Source organism: Helianthus annuus, chromosome 11, assembly GCF_002127325.2.
Source record: "Helianthus annuus cultivar XRQ/B chromosome 11, HanXRQr2.0-SUNRISE, whole genome shotgun sequence".
Taxonomy (NCBI): domain Eukaryota; kingdom Viridiplantae; phylum Streptophyta; class Magnoliopsida; order Asterales; family Asteraceae; genus Helianthus; species Helianthus annuus.
In genome coordinates this window covers 57,765,129-57,780,234 of record NC_035443.2, presented here as the reverse complement: position 1 = coordinate 57,780,234, position 15,106 = coordinate 57,765,129, and the positions used below count along the sequence as shown (strand labels likewise).

Here is a 15,106-nt window from a genome sequence, read left to right as displayed (position 1 = left end):
TGTAAACTGGTAAACGAGGAAGTCGATATTGTAGCAGAGCTCAATAATGTGCAGCAACATTTAGAGGCGTAGTCCCCCGTTCAGCAAAAGAGTATGTTTTCATAGATAAAAGCGGTCTTCACCCCGAAATCGTCAACCAAGAAACCACCGATCGTCCAACAAAATACTCGCGGTCGGCCTACATCAAAGAAAGTACAAAAAAGGCTAGATGAAGTTGCGAGGTTAGACAAAGCTGCGAGATACAGCTCCTATGGCGAGGACAACAACGTATATACCGCTTCCCCCAAACATAGATACGATTTACCCCGACACAGCTCATACGTACCGTCAGAGGGCTCTCGTGGAACTGGTTCGGTTGTAAAGTCTGAAAAACCTAAAATGAAATGAAACAGTTCAAAGAGTTCTAAAAAGAAGGAGACGCGGGATGATCAGGGTTTTCCATTAATGAAGGGGGACGAGCACTTTTTAAGCATTAAGAGGTTTAAGAATCAAATTCCATATAAAGAAGGAGACTTTAAACGAATACGTAACAACATCGAATGGCATTCAGTGAAAGGGTGCGATCCAAGTCACTGGATGGAAATCCCCCACGTAGGGCTTCTCGTAGCGCAAAGGTATAATATTGTCCTCCACGTGCTAAGCATCGAAGGGAGCTCTACCATCTTCCCATTAACTGATGCCCCACTAGATCCACGACCTCAAGCGATAACGCTCGTACATGTTTACGGGGGACACTTCATACATGCTAAGTTGGAAGGAGACTACCCCATGCCTTTAGCGGCCCCATTGTGGTCGACACATCGATCAATAGCTGCGAAACGGTGGGAAGAAATGTATAGACCGTGGTTACAGCAATACTACGAGTTAATCAATCCTAAATCAGACTCAGACAAAGACAGAGAACCGAGTATAAATGTTATCGAAGATTAAGCGGAAACTTGTATTTTTGTAAATTGTAGAAATTTTTTAATTTATAAAGTTTGTATCATTAAGCGGAAACGAGTTTTTAATTTTTATAATTCATAATTTTTGTATTATTTTTAGCTTTTCTAAATTATATTTGTATTATTTATCAAATAATATCTATAAATAAACAAAGGAAAACACAAAAAAAATATTAAAAAATGGAGCTTTATATACGCTGCGTAGGGATCCCTACGCAGCGTATGAGAAGTAAATGACAAAACAGCCCCTGTGTTTGGCTTCGTATAGCCTCAGCACAAGGGTAAAAAAAGGTAAAATGACAAAACAAATATGCAGCGTATTGATCTATACGCAGCGTATGTAAAAGGCGGACAATTTTCACCCCAAATCAATGTTTCAAAATAAAAATATGTAAAATTACTTTTTTGCCCTTCTGTTAGGGCTATACGAGGCTGATTACAAAGGCAAAAAGGTCATTTTCTGACCTTTATATACGCTTCGTCTGGCTCTCTACGCAGCGTATATGCAGGTCATGAGAATGACCTTTATACCCTTCTATCCATGCTTTGTATAAGCTCAACAGAAGGGTATAAACGTCATTCTCATGACCTTTATATACGCTGCGTAGAGAGCCATACGCAGCGTATATAAAGGTCATAAAATGACCTTTTTGCCCTTGTAATCAGCCTCGTATAGCCCTAACAGAAGGGCAAAATGGTAATTTCACAAGTCAAATGACCTTTTTTGACTTTTGTATACGCTTCACAGGGACCTCTACGCTGCGTATGGGTTCTGATTTAAATCAGGAAAACCCCTACGCAGCTCTGTTCTTCCCCAATTGCAAACACACACACACAATACAGAGACATACGAAGGCGACTACGTATAGGCGACCGTATACACGTGAATTCGAAGTATAAACCAGGTATTTACTACACTTATTTAACTAATTTTGATTTTTTTAGTATTTTATCCGTAAATCAGGGGTGTGTCTACTGTAAATTAGGGTTTACAGTGAATTAGGGGTGTTTGTTTGATTTATTTGATTGTTGTGTCTAGTTGCTTTACATGTCTAGGGTTTACAGTGAATTAGGGGTTTACAGTGAATTAGGGTTTACAGTGAATTAGGGGTCGTTTGATTGTTCAGCATTTCTAGAACCGATTCGTGGTTTTTAAGAAGCTTCCAGACATTAAGTGAGTTGATAACATTAAAAGATGTTTGGAAATCACCTTTCCTAAGGGCTCGAGTGGCTACCATGATTGTTTCTCACTGGATGTTACGTGACAGCTATATTTATGATTTCGAAACAGAAAAGGCAGTAATTTCAGTAAAGTAGGGCGGGTAAAGCAAGTGTCACGCGGGTTAGGTAATGGGACAAAACATGTAATCTTTACATAATATAACGGGTCGGATAGGGCCAATCGGATAGGACAGATCTGGTGAGTTGGGTAACGAAATAAAACATGTAATCTTTGGTTCAACGGGATTGAATTAACCTAAAATACTTTTTGTTCAAAAAAATTAGTGTCATACATGATCATAATAACTATTGTATTGCATTACCAGTCTACTCTTGAAAAGAATAATTGTTTTTATGCATGTAAAAATCACTTTGGGTCATAGTTGTCAATAGCGAATAACGGACAACAACGACAAGCTACCTATACGCTACGTAGCGATAGCGATCAAATAGCGGATGCTATTTCAGGTTTAGCGATACACTAGAAGAAAATTTTAGAAATATTTTGTATGTATTTTTTACCAAAAAAAATATTAAAAAAGCTAAAAAAACTTACAAAAATCTCGCTATTTACCGCTATTTGTCGCTACTAGCTATATAGCGACACATGAGCGCTACGCTACGCTATTTGAAGCCGAGCGGGCGCTATGCTCGCTACTAACAACTATGCTTTGGGTGACATGTTTTTCTTTTAAGCTGCATTCTTATTTTGACCATTTGAGTATTTAACCAGTAATAACCTAATTGCCACCTCTCGGCTGCAAAGTGACGTTTAAACGACATTATGTATCAAAGTGACAATTTCGCCGTAAAGAGCGTTTAAAGGACTGCAAACGCAGCCGTTTAAACGCCCTTTGCGGCTGTAAACGCGGCCGCAAACGGCCGCGATTTCGCTGCCGTTTGCGGCTGCGTTTGCAGCCGTTTAAACGCCCGTTTGCGACCGCGTTTGTAGCCGTTTAAACGCCCTTTACGGCTACAAACGCGGCCGCAAACGGCTCCGTTTTCGCTGCTGTTTGGGGCTGCGTTTGCAGCCGTTTAAACTCCCGTTTACGGCTGCAAACGCAGCCGCAAACGGCAGCGATTTCGCAGCCGTTTGGGGCTGCGTTTGCAGCCGCAGATGGACCTGTTAACATTAGTTCAATATATTTTTGCACGATTGACCCGTTTCATATTAGATTGATATTTAATAAATTTTTTGGTTTTCAGGACGAGAAAGATGGAGGATGAAATGGAAATAGAAGAAATTAATCCGGAGCTGCCGCAAAAGCAGAAGGGTCCACCGGCGGATCCTCTCCTGAATCACCCGTATTTGGAGTTTCCTCCGGAGTCCGACACTGCTCTCCGTTGCGACAAGCTTCGGAACATGCACGTCGGTGCCCATTTTGCGGTTTCTTGGAAAACCCTCTGGGAGCTCGCGACTGAAGATTGGGCGCGGGAGTTTGTTCCTCGTGATTCACTGTGGGATCGACTGTTTGAGCTAGCTTTTACGCCGAGCTATAGGGAGATACTGATCGAGTTTCTGTCGTCGTTCGAGTTTCATCCTCGTCGGCCAGATCAGGTTGTGGACCCTGCGCAGCCCCCTCCCCCGCCCGAGGTTTCTTTTCGCATGGCTGGCCAGGCGCGTTCTATGTTACTTGCAGAGTTTGCGGTTTGTATACGGAGGCTGAGATCGCTACGGTTCTATATACGACGTACGTTTAACACAAATTTTGTATTGTTATTATTATTATTTTAATATATAACATTTAAGATTTAATATTAATTTAAAGTTTAATAAACATTCGTGTAAACAGGGGTTGGTAATGGTTGATAAGCCCACACTTTTAGGGTTTTGGGCTCTGATCGCGGACATCGATCACTGGGACAACCGACAATCCAAGGGGAGGGTTACGACGATTAAGGATCCGCTCTTCAGGTACGTTAGTTATTATTATTTTAATAATAGTTATTATTATTTAAATACAAAATATATTTTTTTAAACCTAAATTTTTTTTCTAAACAGAAAACTGTTTTTTTTAAACAGAATTTTTTTTTTAAACAGAATTTTTTTAAACAGATTCTTTTTTAAACAGAATTTTTTTTAAACAATTTTTTTTTAAACAGATTTTTTTCACGATCTTAGTTTTGATGCTCGTAACACGCGTACGGTCCTAACGAGCGTCGAAATTGAGTTCGTCGTTAAAATTTATATTTTTTGTTTATTATATAGTCGAAGTCGAACCGTAAGGCGCGTAGTTCCCTAACGAGCGTCGAAACTAAGGGGAGGGGGGTGGTCACTAGTGACCATTTTTCCATCACTCACAATATCTAATCATGTTCCGCCATGTCAGCAACCATTTTTCCATCACTCACAACCTTTTTTAGTGGGGGTGGTCATCACTCACCACCACACCCAACAATTTACCCCCAACCAGCAATTACACTCACAAAACAAAACCATCACGCGTTGAAAATATCATGAAAATTGAATCCTTGGAAAATATAACGCGCTAACATTTGTTGTGCGGGTGGGAATTGTTCATGTATAACGCGTGATGGTTACTTCGGTGATAAAATAACGGCATGGCCGGCCCGTGTGGCCTAAGTTCGTCATTTTATATTTTAACAACGATCTTAGTTTCGACGCTCGTTAGGAACCTACGCGCCTTACGGTTCGACATGGACTAAATAATAAAAAAATATAATTTAACGACGATCTTAGCTTTGACGCTCGTAAGGCGCGTACGGGCCTAACGAGCGTTGAAACTAAGTTCGTCGTTAAAAAATATTTGTTTTTTATTATTTAGTCGTACCGTAAGGCGCGTAGGTCCCTAATGAGCGTCGACAGAAAACAGTTTTTTTTTAAATAGAAAATATATTTTTTTAAACTTAAATTGTTTTTTTTTTAAAACAGAAAACTGTTTTTTTAAACAGAAAACTGTTTTCTTAAACATAATTTTTTTAAGCAGATTTATTTTTTTAAACATATTTTTTTTAAACAGAAATTTTTTTTAATTATTTAGTCGAAGTCGAACCGTAAGGCGCGTAGGTCCCTAACGAGCGTCGAAACTAAGATAGTTGTTAAAATATAAAACTTTGATCTTAGTTTCGACGCTCGTTGCGGAGCTACGCGCCTCACTGTTCGATTTCGACTAAATAATAAAAAAATATATATTTTAACGACCAACTCAGTTTCGACGCTCGTTAGGCCCGTACGCGCCTTATTTAGTCGACGTCGTCCGTAAGGCGCGTACGGGCCTAACGAGCGTCGAAACTGAGTTCGTCGTTAAAATATATATTTTTTATTATTTAGTCGAAGTCGAACCGTAAGGCGCGTAGGTCTCTAACGAGCGTCGAAACTAAGTTCGTCGTTTTATATTTTAACGACGAACTTAATTCGACGCTCGTTAGGGACCTACGCGACTTACGGTTCGACATGGACTAAATAATAAAAAAATATAATTTAACGACGATCTTAGTTTTGACGCTCGTAAGGCGCGTATGGGCCTAACGAGCGTCGAAACTAAGTTCGTCGTTAAAAAATATTTTTTTTTATTATTTAGTCGAAGTCGAACCGTAAGGCACGTAGGTCCCTAACGAGCGTCGACAGAAAACTGTTTTTTTTTTAAATAGAAAATATTTTTTTAAACTTAAATTGTTTTTTTTAAACAGAAAACTGTTTTTTTAAACAGAATTTTTTTTAAATAGAATTTTTTTAAACAGAATTTTTTTAAATAATTTTTTTAAAATTATTTAGTCGAAGTCGAACCGTAAGGCGCGTAGGTCCCTAACGAGCGTCGAAACTAAGATCGTTGTTAAAATATAAAACTTCGATCTTAGTTTCGACGCTCGTTAGGGACCTACGCGCCTTACGGTTCGATTTCGACTAAATAATAAAAAAAATATATATTTTAACGACGAACTCAGTTTCGACGCTCGTTAGGCCCGTACGCGCCTTACTGACGACGTCGACTAAATAATATTTTTTTTATTATTTAGTGGACGTCGTCCGTAAGGCGCGTACGGGCCTAACGAGCGTCGAAACTGAGTTCGTCGTTAAAATATATATTTTTTTATTATTTAGTCGAAGTCGAACCGTAAGGCGCGTATGTCTCTAACGAGCGTCGAAACTAAGTTCGTCGTTTTATATTTTAACGACGAACTTAATTTGACGCTCGTTAGGGACCTACGCGACTTACGGTTCGACATGGACTAAATAATAAAAAAAATATAATTTAACGACGATCTTAGTTTTAACGCTCGTAAGGCGCGTACGGTCCTAACGAGCGTCGAAACTAAGTTCGTCGTTAAAATTTATATTTTTTTATTATTCAGTCGAAGTCGAACCATAAGGCGCGTAGGTCTCTAACGAGCGTCGAAACTAAGTTCGTCGTTTTATATTTTAACGACGAACTTAGTCTCGACGTTGGTTAGGGACCTACGCGCCTTACGGTTCGACTTCGACTAAATAATAAAAAATATATTTTAACGACGAACTTAGTTTCGACGCTCGTTAGGCCCGTACGCACCTTACGGACAACGTAGACTAAATAATAAAAAATATAAGTTAACGACGATCTTATTTGATGTCGTCTGATTATTATTTACTGACTAGTTTCCTTTTGTGCAGGTATTTAAACAAATTGATTTCCTCTTCGATCACTGCACGAAACAAAAGCCGGGAGTGGTGCATCAGTGGTGATTTATTTTTCATATATTGCCTCTTATACAAGAAGCCGTGCGCTCTCGCCTTCGCGTTGGCGCAGTATTTCGCCTCCGCGCATCATCGACAGGAGCTCGGACAATTATTCGATGGCGCCTACGTCACTAGGATAGCCCTTTCGTTGGGCTATCATCCGGAGAATGACCACGCCCATATAGGCCCGCCGGCACAGCCGAAGCGGATGGGGAGGAACACATTATTCGGAATGCACGTTACGAAAGACTTCCCAGAGGGGAAGCGGTTTAACAAGCTGGACGGCACGCAATACAAGCTTACACAGCTGCCGGAACAGTTCCCTCTGTATTATCTCCCGGATGATCCGGATGCGCCAGAGCCGCATGAGCCGGCCGCCGTCATTCCGTAGCCACCACCGCCACGTGGACCACCCGGGGTGCCTCAGTTCCCACGCCTTTTTGGCCCGGTCCTGACCCATCACATAAGCGGCTGCTTCGGTACGTTGAAAGGAACAACAATTTGTTGGAGTGGGTGGCTGCGGCGCTGCAGCAGCAGCGACAACATGACGGGTTACCTCCACTACCCTTCATTACGGATGCGGAATGGGATCAGCATCAGCAGCAGCAGCAAGAGCAGCAACAGTAGTATTTTATCATTTTTTTATGTATGCACAAACTTTTCTTGTATATATCAAACTTTCGGTGTACATAAAAAACTTTTGTTGTAAACGGTTTAACATATTCGAACAGTACCCGGGTATTTCCACTTATTTAAGCTATAATATTTTAAAGTTATCCGTATATACGCTTTTCAAAATTTTAACATTATACGCTTTTCGACGACATCGACTAAATAAATTAACGACGACATCGACTAAATAATAAAAAAAAATTATATATTTTTAACTCGGTATATATTTTAAACGAGTTAACGTTGTAACCGGGTGAGAATTTATACAACAAGAAGGCCGAATGTTGAAAAAAATTTCTGGCAGTTTATATACGCTGCGTATTGACCTATACGCAGCGTATATAAACCTGCTTAATTTCATACCTAATCAAGGATTTATCATGAACCCACTTCATACAAAGTCGCCAAATCATTTTCTACAACTTGCCACATGTTTATTTGAGCTAGATGGTGAAGAATCTTGATTCGTGTAAGAGAGTTAAGGTTGGATTCTACTTCAATTCTTCAACATTTCATCACCATGAGAAACCCTCTTGGCTTCTTGGCTTGCATCGACACCAACATAAGACTTGTGGTGTTCCACCACTTAACCTAAACTTCCCTTAAAATATGCAAGATCAACCCTTGTACTATTGTTAATTTATTTCTTTCCTTCTTGAGACTAATAGATATACAAACTAGGTTAGCTAATCCCAGTTAGTCAAATCTAGTTACGTTATTTCATACATAAATCTAGTATATGCCATATTTACTAAATATTAGATTTTTGGGGCGTTACACATAGATACACTTGTAATTCGATAAAACTAGTTTAGGTATTCTATTGAACGCTTGGTGGGTATCATTATTAGGCCATCATATTAGCTCAATTTTCCAACCAAAATTACTATGTATCTTTCAACTCAACAAGTTCATACATTCCTTAACATCTAGCTAACCCAAATTCTTCACTTATCAAGAAAATTTATCAATTTAATCATACAAGAGTTTGAGTTTCATACCTATGTTAAAACCCACTACATAACATGTAGAAACACTTAATCAAATCTCTAAATTGTTTAAGTATTTTACACACACAATCAATTATGATGATTATAAACATCAATACATCATCAATTTCATCAAACCATCAAAACCCACTTAACATAAAAACTCATCATATGAAATTTCACCACATATCTTAGGTTTGTAGTTACTAGATGATGAGCAATTTGTGAACATGCAAGGAACCTTATGATTTGGCTGAATTCTTGAGTTATTGTGAAAGAGAAAATTTGTTTCTTTCATATCTAATCCATGCCACAAACACTCACTCTACCTTCAACTACTTTCGTTTTTTTATCTAAAATTCTAGCATGTTCACTTTTAGCCCGTAAGGTTTAGCTAGTCACTTCTTTTTAGCTTTAACCCATTCATCTCATAGTATTTAACTCCTCTATTACCTAAGTTAGATCACGTAGTTATTTTTATTTCATGACTTACATAACAAATCTACTACTTAATAAAATCGGGTTATGGGGCATCACAGAATATGACCAACCCGGTTTAATTTAAGTCTCGGTAGCCCGAGCCTTTTGTAAACTTTATCTTCTAAAAAGTATTCATTCACCTTTTATCTAACATTAGATTCATTTATTTAAATCCTAGTATTTATCGGGTTAACCTTTACCACTATTGCTATTTTACCCGCTCATCCCTAGTTAATTTGGTTTAATTACTAAATTTGTTTTTGGAATGTTATAATAATGCTTATACGTGTAGTGAGGCCCACTAGTAAAATAGGAAGGTAAGATGATTTGTTTTCCTAGTGCTTGGATTCTGAGCACTATGTCATGTATACCTTGAAAATATTCAGTTTTGAACATATTTTTATGAACCCTTAAGTAATCAATACCACTTTGCTTTATACATACATTTACGTCTACCAAATATTATTAGAAAAGACAGCCACATTTTAGCTGAACTAAATAAATGTTTGCCCGGCGTGAATTATGTAGCGATAGCACACATTCATTGTTAGATTTCTATCAAGAAGCGACTAACCGTGCTCACCATACAAAAGGACTAGAGGATAATGTAATGCCTTGCATAAAGGGGTGTACTTTATTAATGCGTTGAGGTGGCCCATCCTTAGGATAGTGCTAGCAACATTACCCGCGTGCGTTCCGACACGGCTACACGTCAAACTTCGAAAGGAGGGCTCTAAATATATGTAAAATACAATGAACTCAAAAGAAAACCTACAGAAAAAAACAACACTTTTGAAAACCCTAGCCCTATAGCCATGGCCGTGTTAAAGGAAATTTGTGTAAAACACAATGCACTCAAAAGAAGGAATGAAACTTTTCATTAATTCGTAACTCCTAAAATGCCATGTAGATATAACCAAGTTAGTGAAAAGGTATAAAACCCTAGATACGCTAAAGGTTGGAGGGACCAAACGTGAGATTTTTCAATGATAAGTAATGTTGTAAAGTGTTTATAAGGTTATAGGAAAAACACCAAGGTTAAAACTTTGTAGTGTACGAGGGTTTAGGCCAAACGCCAATGTAAAAAACATTAAGAAACCGAAACTGGCCAGATGAATAAATGCAAACATAGTTCCTTAAACGCCACACAAATATAACCAACTTAATGAAAATGCTAGTTGTAAAAGTTGAAGGGTTAAGGAAACAAATTATAAAAGATGACAAGAGGCAAATTAAAAGTTTTAATTGTGAAAGTGGAGGAGTGTTGGTGGGAAATCCCACCGGCATTTATGTTTTTATTCCTTTTGATACGATAAGATATAATATTAAATGCTATGATACCATTGGATAGATACAATATCATATGATATCTCTACACAATTATATCATGTTATCAATACTCCTAGACGAGTAATTATAAACCGAAAGCTTTCGGCCGTCCAGAAAATCAAGAATGAAAAACTATATTTTTAGTTTTTGTTAGATAACCTAACAACTTATTCCTATAATAAATAAAAGAGTAAATTACTTACCAAATCCCCGTGTTTTAGTAGTTTTATGTTTTAACCACTTAAATGCAAAATCAAAAAGTTTAATTCTCTGAGTTCTTAACCACTCATTCTATAACGGGACAATTACCATGAAATCGAAAAGGTAAAAAAAATTAATTTTCTTTTTCAATTAGAACTCCACCAGGTTTTTTTTAAATATTTTTTTCTTTTAGTATATTTTCAAAAAATTCTTATTTTGATGTCTTAGCGTAGTTATTGATTTATTAGATAATTGCAAGTGTTCGTTAATTATTAATTAATTGGAGTTTTTTATTTTGGTAGTAACGATCAACAGGTCTTCAATCTAAAAGACTAGGTTGGCCTTTTTCAAAAATAAATCAACGTGAATCCAAGTCAAGCCCTTGGTCAAAAATTCAAATTGGCTTAGAATTTGGCTTAAGCTATATGTTTATCAAATTGTTTGTACCCAAATATTTTTATCACACTCTATACTTCTTTCTTCATTATGACTTCCCAAATAATTACAAGCATTCTAAAGCCGAAGCAGATGTTAAACCCTTGAATAACTATTTATACAATAACTCTATTATAGGAATCGATTGCAAAACATAAATTATAAAAAGGTGTATCTTTATTGAAAACTTCAAATCTTAATCAATCATCACAACCAACTCTCTGAATTGTCATTAAAACTAATCTTCAAATCTTAATCAATCATCACAAGCTTCTCACTTTTCTGTGCCAAACTAAAAATTTCAGATTCTTGACAAAAACCATCCATGGGAGTCCAAAAACCACGTCAACAAACCGCATTGTCAGGTCCACAACCACCCGTAGTTGCATATTGTTATTATTTTTGTCGAGCCACACATCGGTTCATGACCACACAATATCGCCAAATGAGTCAACCCATTGTTCACCTAAGCTTCACGCTCAAGCTTCCGGAACACCACACAATATTCATAGTTCGGATCCAAGTTTACCAGGTCCTTCCCTGTGGGCCAGAAAGGGTGTGATACGTACAAATGTACTATCAGAATCATAGGCCTCCGTACTAGCTGGCCTCTTTCTTGACATTCCAGCCTGGGAGTTAACAGCTGCCACTTCCACATTGGGCCCATGTTAGGCCGAATTTTCTGCTTCATCCCTAGGGATATCATTTGGAGCAGCTTCGTCATCTACATCAGGAACTATATATGACAATATTCGTGTCCAGCCCGTTTGACGCAGATGGTGACCCATCAGCTTTCGAAGTGTTGGGCTTGACCATGTGCCCAAGCCCACTCATTTCTGGACCTGATAAATCATCCAAGCCTCTTCCATCTTCAACCCAGGTTAGTTGTGGCAGTTTCCCAGAGTCTCGGGCTTTAAGTATAGAGTCTGGTTCAGCATCTTTGGCATCAGATGTTCCTTCAATTTGAGGAACAGAGCCTTCTGCAAGGGGAAAAATAAAACATGCATAAGAATTGAAGGGTCAATTCGGGTATGTTTGTTTCGCTGGTATTCACCCATTAAGAAAATAGATAAATTGAAAATTAAATTTACTAACCCGCGCAAGTGTTGGGTGGTGAGATGCAATATTCCATAGAGTATGCAATAATTTTAAACCACTTAACAAATATTTGAAATGCTGCTTATCTGGCTTAAGTGATGATACAATATCTTTCATTATGTGTTGGACAAGAGGTCTTCCTAGATTTTCCACATTTATCTGAAAGATCAAGATGTTTATCACATTTACAAAGACAGTCAGCAAAATTTTATTAATAATTAAATAATTTAATTTATTAAAATTATAATTAAAAAAATCTACCAACCTCAAAAGATGATCCGTTTATAGTATATTTAATGATACCAGGCATCTCTTATTAGCTTGCCAAGATCCTTAGAACTTAATATATGAAGCCATTCGACACCAGAAATTAAATCATTTTGCTGCATATCAAAAGTATTCTATAAGTCAGAATGTGTGAACATCAATGAGTTAGAAGGACTGAAAATAAAACTCTATGACTATTTGAAAACCAATTTAACAATCACATCACTAAAACAATTAATATTTTTTTGAATAAAAATCTATTTTTCTGTCCTAGCCTATAACCATCGATCATGTATAATCTACATACTTTAAACTCACAAAACAAATCATATATCTACATATAGTTGCTCCTAATAGGTGCTTGAACGTTTGGAAACTTATGATTTAGCATACCAATAGATAATATGGTCAAAAGAGACGCTATATGTGAAAAAGTATAGCAATGATAAAATAAATGAGTTCCGAAACACAAATCCAAACATCCCTGTATAACTAATCATCGTGTTCCCAGTCTGGGCTTTGATGGTTTTTGAATTAAACAGTAAGCCAAATTAACCAATTGGTAACGATTTTTGATAATTGCATATAGAACCACACCGTGACTTGCTTAGCTTTGATTTGGTTTCATGTTTGGACGTATTGAGCCTTTTTATGGTATAACATATTCTATATAGAAATGAGTTTGGTAGACTGAGATGATTGAATACTGAAACTTTGGTTGATTGGTTTGGCTTAAATAGACAATCAATTTCCTAAATTAATAGGTAAACCAAATATAAATTTGAAAACTAACATAAAAAATGAAAAAAGAAACAACAGACTATTAAGGCAAACCGAATACCCAGGTGGCCAGATGAAAAATTAAAATCTAAAAGTCAAACTTTGGAAATAAATACTTTTTTTAAATAACCTCCCAATATATAACCATAAACTTTTTAAAAAAACCTCTAAAATTAAGCAGTTAACAGGTCAACCTTTCTATTAACCCGATCATTCCGGGCTTACATGTTTGATAAATGGGCTATTCTATAAACCCAATCGTGCCCGGCTTTTCATGTTTGATAAACCGGGCTATATTATGCAACCCGAAATCTTATTATTTAATTGTTGTCCACATGTTTCGGTTTCACATGCCGACAACTTATTGTTTAAACTACTGGTAACGGTTTTCGATTTCAAAAACAAAAACCTTAACATTTTTAACAGAACCATTACTAATGGTGTGGTTCCAGTTTAGTTTTATAGTTTAGGCTTTATTGGCCCTTTATTTAAAAAAAAATAGTATATAAAATAAAAGTGCAAAAATTAAAGTTGTCCAAATTTAATCAAGTTGTTCGTTTTTTTCTTAATACAAACATAAAATAGGATGCCAAAAAATATAAGTTTAAAAAAGGTTGTCCATCCAAAATAACCAGAATAAAAGGTTAATCTGAAATACCTAAACAAAGTTTTAAAAGTTGTAGAGCATCCAAAGTTTAAGATAAAATACAAATACATTATTATACCATGGTTTATAACCGAACTATGAACATTCCTAGTTTTAACCCAGTAAAAATTGTCACACAGATTTATACCATGGTTTTTTTTAAACTAAAAAACATGTCTTATTCAAAATTGTACGTCATAACTCTCTTCTTTTATTGAACCGAAGAGAAAAACACAAAAAGAATATCAGAAAAGAAAAAATGCACATTTGAATGATTAAACAATAACAATTTATGATTCTTGATAATTAAACAAGATAACCCCTAGATTACTGTCTACAAACAAAAAATAAACAAGAAATTACTGACAAAAAATACATCCAAAATCAAAAGATCTCTGTAAGATAATTACGGAGCATTTTAAATCTTTGTGTATTACTGTTTAATTAAAATATTACTTTTTATAAGGATTCCAATACAAAAAACACATGTTTTCACGTTTATTCATCGATCAAATAAGGATTTCAATACAAAAAAACATCTGTATATATTTAAAAAAGGTTAATCAGAAATGTGATTTTTTAGGTTAGTTACCCGCATCACGTTCGCAGATCTCATCTTCCGCATGGTGATACATTCCTATGAACAATCACCATGCTATCAAGATTAATTAACACGCATTCTTCAGTTCCCTGCAGCATCAGGAATCAGTAAGTCAGTCAGTATAATTATTAACAATATAAACCAAGAATTAAAGATAACTAACCATTCGTCTGTCTAGGATCGGCATGTGGAGGCAGAAGATGCGTCTGAAGCGGCAGTGGTTAACTAGGCCGACAGTGGCAGTCTGAAGCGGCAGTGGTGAACTAGGGTTTACCGACAGTGGCCGGCGGTCAGAAGCGGCGCTGAATAATAAAATGGAGAATTAGGGTTTAGATTTATAATGGACTAATGGTGGTTCATGTGAAATTTTGCATTTTAACCCCTCCTTTTTACACTCTATTTATCTATTAATTACCCCTCTGGCCCTTTCATTTAGTTTGTTTGCTAAGACTAGAAAATTATGTAGTTTTTCTTATGATATACTTCAAACCACACATGTTTACGTTAGTTTTCACATTACACAGTCGTGTATCTCTATATCACATTTCATCGAATTAGGTTTGAAGCATTCATCCACGTACATATACGAATTACATGGGTGGGTGGGATAGCCACTCTCATCACACTATTATGCATGTGCTTCAACATCACATAGCAATATGTAATTTGTTGGGCAGTTATATGACATGTGTGCTAAGTAGAGTTAGTGAGACTTTATTCTAGCAACTATAACACAAACGTGTGAATTTTTAGATGTTTCATAAATC

At 36.6% G+C, this 15,106-nt stretch overlaps 1 long non-coding RNA gene across 1 annotated transcript; it reads right to left on the bottom strand.

Moving 5' to 3' along the window:
- Positions 1 to 11,106: 11,106 nt before the first annotated feature.
- LOC110905936 lies at positions 11,107 to 14,756 on the bottom strand. The gene is made up of 5 exons (XR_002573534.2): positions 14,503 to 14,756; positions 14,331 to 14,428; positions 12,311 to 12,428; positions 12,043 to 12,204; positions 11,107 to 11,927 (listed from the first exon to the last, which is right to left on the bottom strand). It is a non-coding gene; the product is annotated as an uncharacterized LOC110905936 (long non-coding RNA).
- Positions 14,757 to 15,106: the final 350 nt, after the last annotated feature.